The 9,322-nt window shown below is 43.7% G+C and overlaps 1 non-coding gene across 1 annotated transcript; it reads left to right on the top strand.

The window, feature by feature from the left end:
• Positions 1 to 74, top strand: Trnar-gcg (transfer RNA arginine (anticodon GCG)). Its single transcript has one exon. It is a non-coding gene; the product is annotated as a tRNA-Arg (tRNA).
• Positions 75 to 9,322: the final 9,248 nt, after the last annotated feature.

Raw genomic sequence — 9,322 nt, 5'->3', positions numbered from 1 at the left:
GGCCCCCGTAGCGCAGTGGTTAGCGCATCGGGCTGCGGGCCGGGAGGTCGTGGGTTCGAATCCCATCAGGGTCATGTGGGGTTTTCGGGCTACGGTCGGCTCCTACCCAGAGTGGAAGTGCTATGGTTCCTATGGGAAGGCTGGAATCACACAGCCGAGTGTCATTCACTTAACGAATGCGACTTTGAGGGTGCTCAGGTTCTGTATACCTGACCAACACCGCAGGTGCGGCAGTTCTCGGGCCTGGTTGATGCCAGGATATATTATGACAATAAGCGTAGAGTGCTGCCCTGTCACGTAGTCTCAAACCAAATTGGAAATCCATAGCATCATCATTATAATCATCCTCATCTCATTAATCATCCAAAATTATAAATGTCCTTGCTCTTGTGGCCCTTCATGCCCGGAGCTCTCATGGTGACCTTGGTCTCATTGTTCCTGTTCCATCCTTCCCTGAATAGTACTTCTGCTGTCAGTCTTCAACGTGTGACGTTCTGGGGGGTCGACGGAGGGACGTGGTGGCGGTCTGCTCTCTGGAGGGGACGCTCACTTAGTCTGGCTCCGCGACTTAGCAGTCAATGTCGTTAGTAGGGGGCATAGTAGGTAGTGGGCTGAGTACGTTAGCTCGGGACAGACCCACTACTGAACACCGTCGAAGTGACTCAGCAGAAGTGCAGTGTCAACTTCCGAGGGTAGCCTACCGCAGCGACCCGACATCCCTCCCTGGAGCGTCTATAAAATCGACAGGTCTGGCAGCGGAACGAAAATTAAGATGTGGATGGAGCAGCGAATGCAGGGACGGGGCGCCAATTTTTTTTTTTACACGTCAGTTGCGGGCTTTTAATCCCGAAGGCTGGTTCCGAGTAGCGACTAACGTAATCGGAAGTTCCGATGTTTACCGAGTTGCGCCATCTTTGTGCCAGCAGCGTGGGAGATTTCAAAATGTTTGCTGTGTGCAGCACATGTTCAACAACGACAACATCGAATACCGATATTTTGGAAGTTTTGAAGGTAAGAACGTCTTTTTCCTGTCGTAAAACTAAAATACACCCTCTAATTGAAAGCATGCTCGTGTTGGCCAGGAGCCACAAACCGCATGCATTCTGGCACACGCTGATGCTGGTGATTCTGACTGCACATTGTCACAACTTAGATCAGTAGATCAACTTAGACCAACTGGTCCCAAGTTCGATCAGTAGCACCACTCGGTGCATTTTCGAATAAATCGAATCGAATAAATCTCGGTCAGTACTGGCATACATGTGACGTGAGTATAGGGTGCTGTATTTACTGGCGTGTCTGAATTTCTGGTAATCTTGAACTTTGGTGTGTTAAATTCATAGCTCAAAATTATTCAGTGGCATTCTTTACTTCATTTTAATACAAGTCCCTGTAAACAAGCCAAACAACATTTGTCGTAAAATTAATTGACGGGTTGAGCTCCAAACTTGAGCATAATTAATTAATTTGGTTGTTTGATCGATGAAAATGACGCGAAAACGTTTACGTTTTCTACCAGGGGACATAATTTACCCGACAGAGTTACGTCCCTTGTCACAGTATTTGACGCAACGAAATGCAATCGTACACTAAGGTACATAGTTCATTCCGTGACTTCAAAGCCGGGGATCTAAAATGACTTGTTAGACTTAAAAGTGCAGGTTCTGCAATTTTGGAGGCTTAGATGCCTCTAAAATTATAAGCTATGAATTTAACACACACAAATTCAAGACTGACTGTTATTACCGAATGTCTTGCTGTATTATAAGTCTAAAAAAGGAACTATAAATAGTTTGAGTTTGAAGAAAAGTGCTAGAGTCCGCAGATATAATTATGGTCGTCTAACTAACTTATTTTGTGTGCCTTATATTGATTACATTTTCATTTGTTGGGTCATCACTATTAGTGTGGAGAAGACGCCTCGGGGGGGGGGGGGGGGGGGGGGGCGGGGTCGGAAAGAAATGCTTGCCGAAAAATATTGTTGGTCCCAGGTCACTCGTATGCATCCTGACACTGTTCATTACTAGCATGAGGCTACAAGTACACCTTTTTAATCGGGGGTTCCATGGAGGTCATTTTTACATATTCTCAAACGGTCTGGAAAATCGGGAATAGTTTGTTTTCAAATGGTCTGATGTATGGCACTTAGAGTCGCATTTATACGAGAGATTGTTTTCGAAGTTCATCTTCGAAATGTTTGCTTGTAACTTATGTAAGTTTATTTGCCACCTCCTTGAATAAACGAATTTAGGTCAGACCTGTATTATACTGTTCAAAAAAAGAAACGCATAGTTGCTACTTGCCAAATTTGTTTTATTTTTCGAAAAAATTAACAGAAAATCCAATATTTAGATTATTTGTTTGAAATTTGGTATGCACACAGTTGAATGCACACACAGTTCATTTGCATCTTCAAATCAATCAGTCAATCAATACGATTGGGTGCCGAGGCTGTCAAGTCAGTAGGGGGTGTGACTGCCTTGAGCAGCAACAACTGCCCGGCACCTTCTGGGCATGGACTGGATCAGATGCCGGATATCTTGCTGTGGGATGGTGTCCCACTCCTCCTGAAGTGCCTGCAATAGATCGCGGTGATTTGCCGGCGCTTCTTCTCGCCTACGCACACGTCTGTCCAATTCATCCCAGAGGTGTTCTATCGGGTTCATGTCTGGCGACATGGATGGCCAGGGAAGCACCTGGACATGGTGGTCGGTGAGGAACTGGGTGGTGAGTCGTGCTGTGTGCGGGCGAGCGTTGTCCTGCTGGAATATGGCATCCTGGTCAGCCAGAAGAGGAAGGGCGTGTGGGCGCAGAATTTCCTCCACGTATCGCTGGGCAGTTATGCGCCCTTGGACGTGCACCAGGGTGCTCCTTCCAGCGGTATTGATAGCCCCCCACACCATGACGCCTCCACCACCATGAACGGGTGCCTCATCCACACAGTTGGGCGCGTAACGTTCGTTTACTCTCCGGTAGACCCTCCTCCGACCATCATGTCGCTGGAGCAGGAAGTAGGACTCGTCGCTGAACCACACGTGTCTCCAGTGATTCCGGACGGTCCAGCGAAGGTGCTGGTTGCCCCACTGCACTCGGTTCTGGCGATGGCGGCGGGTGAGGACAGCTCCTCTGTGAGGTCTGCGAGCTCTCAAACCAGCTTCATGCAGGCGGTTCCGCACGGTCTGGTCCGATAATCGGTGTGGCCCGGGGAGAGCCTGGACAGAAGATGAGGCCGACAGGAAACGATTCCGGAGGTGGCGGAGCCGTATGAAGCGGTCGTGAGCAGCAGTTGTCGCCCTTGGTCTTCCCGCTCGTGGCAAGTCAGCAACGGAGCCAGTGGCTTGAAACCTGACCCACAGTCTACTGATGGTGCTCTGGGACACGTGGAAGTGCCTGGCGATTGCACTTTGACTTTGGCCTGCTTGTAAACGACCCAATGCAATTTGGCGGTCTTCTCTGCTCAATCGGGCCATCTTTCGTCGCTGAATTGTCGTCTGATTTCTTTGTGGCGAACAATCCGCTTTTATGGGTTTTGGAAGACATGGTGAGAGCTCAATATTCCCCGAGTTTCACGAGATTACACTGAAGCATGACGAGTGGTCATGCCAAATGAGCAATTTTGACATTGTAGCCACTGATAACGCATGCGTCACGTGCAGAGCTCACTTGTGGCAATGGACGAAAGGTCGACGACCAGATAAACATTTTCTGCAGTTTGGTGGATATCCTTGTAGCCATATGACTAAATTATCCAAATATTACAAGCTATGCGTTTCTTTTTTTGAACAGTATATGTCAAATTGAGCGGCCATGGACCAGCGTATCATGTAAACGGACGGACATTTGACCACATTTCAATACAATTCTCGGACAATTCAGAAAAAAAATCAGGTCTATGACCGATGTCTGACGTCAAACGACACCCCTGTAACAAGTTTGCTCAGTTATTGTTAACTTTGTTTATTTTCCACTTTCAGCACCTGTTGCCTGTAGGCAAGTTTGAGCATCTGATATGCTCCTGTGAAGGCGAGCGAGACCACTTTCAAGCCACTATCAGAGTGAATGTTGCCACTCGAGAAGATGTTGAGGCTTGGAAGAACAGCTTCAACGAATCGTCCATGACTACTCTTCGGGTAGAGAGAACCAAACCATGCCTAGGTTTGAAAGTGATACACAAGGTAGACCTATCTTAAATCTTTTTGTTCTCCAAATCATCAATAATGAATCAGTGTTCCTCACACTGAAAGTGAAAGTCCACAAAATGGGGCACTCGCCTTTGGCTAGTATACTTCTCATAATTTACTCACCAGAGAGCAAGTAATTTGTCACTATGAATGATGCACTTTGCAAAATATGTGCACATTTACCATGCATATTAAGGAACTCAGTGAGCACTCGGTGAGCACTGTCTTAGTACTTTGAATGGAAGACATGATGACCACTTTAAAATTGGATAATAACTTCTTCTTCTTCATCTTCTTCTTAATAACTTCTTCTTCTTCTTCTTCTTCTTCTTCTTATCATCATTCTTCTTCTTCTTCATATAAATGTGTTATCCTCCGTTGCAAGGATCAATTACACATTTAGGAGCAGCACACCACTTCTGGTCACAGTCAAATAAACAATGAATGCACTTGGGCTTGTAGTGGAGGGGGCAGTGGGTATTGGATGGTGGGGGTGTGGATTGAGCATTCTGTATGAGAATTACTCTAGTGATATAATACTCGCCACAGCACAATAGGTAGCTAGCTAGCATGACATGGTAAAATAAGTTGAAGGGGTATTTCAGTAGAATTTTGTTATGCAGATTTTTTTCTCACTGTCACAGTTGTAGTGAACTTGTCAAGTTATGAAATATTCCATCCTAAAGCAAAATTAAATATCATATCAATATTTATCACATTCACAGACACTCGTTCACACATGTACTCGCACCAATGCTCATACAAAGCCTCATACTTGTGCAAACACTTGCACTGTAACGGTTTCATTCCTACAATAGCTTTTGCACTTTTTTAACACATATATATGTGTTTTGGGCAGACTGGTTTTGTTAAGGTAGGTAGGCTGGTAACTTTAGAATTTTTAGTACTATCATTATTATCAGTAGTGTGGATACATTGACCTGCATACTCCTCGGATTTTATATCAAAAGATAACTAGTACTTCCACAGTTGTTTGCCTTTGCTTGTTGGTACTTGTGTGAGCAAACTGGTGTCTCTGACTCTTGAGTGATGATTATGACTTTGTTAGTTGTTTGTCCCCCTGAAAATGCATAGACGTTTTTGGGTCGGGAGCAAAAACAATATCAGTCAACCGCTAAACACACTTTTTTTGGCCTAATGTTTGTGTGTCTGTGGTCTGTCAAATTATCAAAGGCCAAATGCCTGATATTTCTCCACCACCCTACCTCATTTGTTCTATAATCACATTTTCCTTTGTTATACAAACTGCATCTATATCTTCTGGTGTCTTTCAAATTCAATTGTTTTTGTGTGCTTCTCCAGATTGATTTCAAATGTCAACACAAGACACAGCCTCGGTCATCAACTGCTGATGACCAAAGAAGGTCAAAAAACACTAACTGCCCGGCGAGTGTCAACATGACTGTTTACAAAACAGAGCAGTGTCGTCTGGATGGGACGAAGAGAGCGAACAGGTAAGACAAAAAATACAGCTTTGAAACGTTGACTTGAGTTTTTTTTAAGTACATTGACTCTCTGAGAATAAGACACTAAAGTGAATGTACTTAAAACTGAAAGTGAAACTGAAAGACAGTCAGTGAAACACATGGTATGTTACCAGGCCTAGGTCTTTGATTAACATTTAAAGAAATGTCTGATTCTGGTGACTCCTGGTCAAATGTTTTATAACATCACCCACAAAGCGGGAGACATGTTAAAGTTGTTCCATATTCTGTTTGTGTGTGTGTAACACTTGTTCACACAATTTGCCGATACAGACTAATATTCTCTCTATATATATGGATCAGCCGATTTCTACAGAACTTGGTGACACCATGTATATTGCTACATGGGGCATGTCATACAGTAGTTTTCATTTAAAAACAAAAATAAAGGGGCAATGCGCACTTTAAAATTGTGCTATTTCACCAAATTCACGATTATGCAGGACAGGATCATCTCAGGATCCATGGGCTAAAATATACTTTTTTTAGGAGGTGGTTCATTGTGTAGGCCATAGCATGGTTTTTCAACGGGTGAGGGGGGGGGGATATCATTTACTTATGTAATCTCATTCCTTTGTTACAAAATAGGTCTAAAACAGTAAAAGATTAATTGTCCTTTTCACCTTTCAACACTAACATTTCACTGTTTTACCGCTGCCCTGCTGTGGGAGGTGGGTGGTTTCACTATGTGTGTGTGTGTGTGTGTGTGTGTGTGTGTGTGTGTGTGTGTGTGTGTGTTCATTTTTTTTATCGTGACAAGCACATGGTTGTGATTGACCGAAATTTGGTCACAGGGAAATGGGGGTATTGCGCCGTCCTAATATCATAGCCAAGCTACTCTGTGCCAAGCAAACTGAGTGCCCAGGCGAGCATCGTTGAACACAGACCAGCCAAACCAAGACAGTGCCAAAGCGAAGCCAAAATGATGCACAGCACTCAATCACTTCATCTTTATCTTCATCATTATAGTTTATACTGTGGTATTTTAGTACTGGACCACCAGAGCGACAGATCAGCACTAAAATAATCAGTGGAGACACACTTTTGAGTTTATATTAGAGCACATGATTGATCAACAGCCATTAGTTGAGGCATTAGGACATCAGTCCGAATTCGAAACCAAGACTGCGACCATGTGACGGAGGTGCTCGGTGTATGTGGCTTGAGGGACACTTGAGGGTGGTGGTGTCTGCATGATTTATGTGGAACTAATGGAATTAGGAATCAATATGATTTTGTTGTATGAGAATTACTCTGGTGATATACTCGCCGCAGCACAATATTTGGAATTGACCCCATCATTCATTTTTGGAACCTGTATTACATACACATGGCATGCTTTGTTTCAGGTCAACCGACATACATCTTACAGATTATCCGGCTGTTATTCGCATGAAGTTCTGCCACACCCACCCAATTCAAGCTGCATCTGCTTTGAGCCATCGGGATGTCTCTGAGGAAACAAGACTGAAGATTCAAATGCTTCTACTTGATGGCTACCAACCTGCAGCTGCGCTTGAAATGTTTAAGCTGGATCTACAGCTGGATCATCCCGACGACTATGTCTTCATCGGTGGCGATCGGTCCAACTGTCCTGATCGTGACTATGTGTACAGGTAAGCAAACTATGCATGATGACTCCCCTTTGCTTACATCTTAAACACGTAGTCTACATAAAAAGGACTGACACCTCCATTGTCTGCCTGTTCAATTTTAACGTTAATACTGACATGTTTTTGTCTGATACTATTATTCCTAAAATTTGAGAAATCTATGTGACAATACTGTTCTTAAAGATACTGTTTTTGGTTCCACAAGATATCTTGAAAAAAATAAAGAATATACTGTTATCATTAAAGGCATATGTACGCGCTCCCGTGTTTACAAAGTGTAGTTTGCCCATAATCGATGTCAAACGCACCATAAGACCATATAATGACGATATGTCACCATGCGCGGACCATAATACATGCATTACAGCTTGTTCTAGCCTCTGAAAAAGTGAGGATGTCAACAAAGCCGCGGTGTTAGCTCCCTTGCATCAACGTTAGGCCTACATGTGTTGCCAAATCTATAAATAGGACGATCCAGATCAAAATGAAAATTAACATATTTCAACATTGAAGGGGTCCTAGACCACAATATTTTGCAGGGAACTTAATTTAGCATGTCTCCAGCTGTTGGTAAAGCAATTAGCGTGTATAGTCATCGAGTACATATGCCTTTAAATAAAACTGAGACTTGAAAAGTATCACTGGCATCGATCCCACTAGATCAGACAGACCGACACACGGGAGATAAAAACACGAGAGAGAAAGTCTGATGTGAAAATTCCGAAGGAAAATTAAAGTATATCATCTACCTAATTAACAACGTCTGATTGTTCATCCTCTGATTATTTCAATGTCTGAGGGGAACTCAAATTTCATGCAAGAAAGTTTAATGCTAGATTGTACTTTCACCATGGAAAGCTTTTTGTTTAAATTGGCAAACCCTGAAAGTGTCAGTGCCTTTGTAAAGGGCTGACTTACTGGCCGAATGGTGGGTGGGTCGGCGAACCAGTGGTCTTGGAGTTCACCGTTCACGCTTAACCGAGTTTACCAAAATGTTCTTTGGTTCGGACAGTTTGGTGAACTGGTTCTGGTCCTTATCTGTTTTTAGAACTTGAAACCGCCGGAAGTGGCATTCACTTGATTTGACCACACTCACACCACATTAATTACAATATTTAGTTTAGAAGCTTAATTAAATACTTTTTTACACTCATATCCGTGGGCAGACAGGTAAAACAGAATGCAATGCTCTTACACACATGCACACACACACACACACACACACAACACACACTCGCTGGTGATTTAGTCATTTCCCCACAGCACACACATGGTGCCGTCATGGTGTCGGAGTACATTCTTTTTTCATGATAAGGTTATGTGGTGTTTTTCAAGTTGCATTACAAGCTGTGCCAAGAGAGATATGGGAGCAGCTCTGGGATATCCCAAGTTCCACAGCTGAAGGATTACGTCGCAGCCCAGAATGCCCGTTTCCAGGAGATAGTAAGCCGCCTTGACACAGAACCAAAGACTGAATTTAATGGTAACATTAATTCTGTCTCTGAGGACGCTTGTACCACTGTAACTGAAATATTACCAGAAGTGAGTGAAAGTAGTACGCTTGGTGCCACTGCTGAAGATGTTTGTGTACTTGCAGAAGAGGCCATTCCAAGTGACTCATTAACACTGTCAGATAACTCTTTGAATGCTAGTGCGCAGAAACAATCACACTATCTTGCCATGGATATCACCAGTGACAATCAGGTGATTGTAGCGGTGTGCACACCAATGATGAAAAGAGTCCATCAACTTGTAAAACACAGTGCTGAAATGGTGTTTATAGATGCAACAGGAAATGTTGACAGGAATAATTGTCGTGTCTTTTTGCTTTTGACACACAGCTGTGTGGGGGGGTTACCTTTAGGCGTGCTTATTACCACGAGTGAATCTCAAAGCACTGTGACAGCAGCCTTAGAGTTGTTTCGAAACATGGTTGGAGAGGAAGGTTTCTTCGGCCAAGGAAAGAATGGACCTCAGATCTTCATGACTGACGACTGCAAAGCGGAGCAAGGAGCTTTAAGGG

This window comes from Littorina saxatilis, linkage group LG11 (genome assembly GCF_037325665.1).
Source record: "Littorina saxatilis isolate snail1 linkage group LG11, US_GU_Lsax_2.0, whole genome shotgun sequence".
Classification (NCBI taxonomy): Eukaryota; Metazoa; Mollusca; class Gastropoda; order Littorinimorpha; family Littorinidae; genus Littorina; species Littorina saxatilis.
This window is presented reverse-complemented; position numbering and strand designations above follow the sequence as displayed.